Raw genomic sequence first — 1252 nt, forward strand, 5'->3', positions numbered from 1 at the left:
AGCAGGAAAACAGCAGAAGGGTGGGCAGGATTGAGGAGCCGGCTGTTGACTCATGCCCATTCCTGGCATTCTTCCACTTCAATGAACCCTATATATTTACTTTTCTTTAAAAATTAAGTCAACTACCTGTGGGTTTTTAAAATTAATTTTTATTGGAGTATAGTTGATTTACAGTGTTGTGTTAGTTTCTGCTGCACAGCAAAGTGAATCAGTTATACCTATACATATACCCACTCTTGTTGAGATTCTTTTCCCACATAGGTCATTACAGAGTATTGAGTAGAGTTCCTTGTGCTATACAGTAGGTCCTTATTAGTTATCTATTTTATATGCAGTAGTGTGTATATGTCAATCCCAATCTCCTAATTTAAAATATATGGAATGCTTCATGAATTTGCGTGTCATCCTTGGGCAGGGGCCATGCTAATCTTCCCTGTATTATTCCTATTTTAGTATATGTGCTGCCGAAGTGAGCACTTGCCTGTGGTTTTTATTGCCCTCCTTCCCAGGTCTTTGTCTTTGTTATGCCTATTGCTTATTTCCCCCTCTACTTTTTCTTCCTCTCTTCCTCTTTTCCTAGATAACTGTCCTCCCTCTTCTCTAGCTCGTACTTTTTTCAAGGACGGCATAAATCCTCTTCATTTCATAAAAGATGGGCTAATCATCAATAATAATAAAACAGAAAATGTGTCTTGCTTTATAAAGTCAGATTCTTTTTTCATTTTCACATTTCCTCTAATTCTTGAAATAACCCTAAGAGGTACGTATTACTGTCATTCCCATTTCACAGGTGACAAAACCAAGCCCAGGCCCCACGTTACATTGAACTACTAGGTATTCTGATTCCTGATAGTATGCCCTTTGCGCAAAATTTTACTGTCTTTCCACTTTAGTGTGTACTGATCTTTCCCTTCTCTGATTTATTTTAGTACTTGTGCCTGACTGTGTGTAATTTAATATTTAATTATATACTGTCTAGGGCTATTCTGAAGTGACTTTATAAATCACTTCATATATATTAGTTTATTCTGTCTAAAAAGATTGTTGGCCACACGAAGATGGTCATTCTATCTTATGCGTCTCTTGGAGTATCTGATTCAGTATCAGTCATCTATGTTTAATAAGTATTTTTAACTGGTTGATTTGAATACAGAAAAGGAAAGATTTATCCTATCTGAACAAGTTTTATATCTCCTTATATGTCTAAAAGTGTGTGGATAGGTGGTAATAGTAATAATGATGGTAAGAATAC

At 35.8% G+C, this 1252-nt stretch overlaps 1 non-coding gene across 1 annotated transcript; it reads right to left on the reverse strand.

The window, feature by feature from the left end:
* Window positions 1–370: 370 nt before the first annotated feature.
* Window positions 371–477, reverse strand: LOC132365655 (U6 spliceosomal RNA). The gene has a single exon (XR_009503178.1). It is a non-coding gene; the product is annotated as a U6 spliceosomal RNA (small nuclear RNA).
* Window positions 478–1252: the final 775 nt, after the last annotated feature.

This window comes from Balaenoptera ricei, chromosome 4, assembly GCF_028023285.1.
Source record: "Balaenoptera ricei isolate mBalRic1 chromosome 4, mBalRic1.hap2, whole genome shotgun sequence".
Classification (NCBI taxonomy): Eukaryota; Metazoa; Chordata; class Mammalia; order Artiodactyla; family Balaenopteridae; genus Balaenoptera; species Balaenoptera ricei.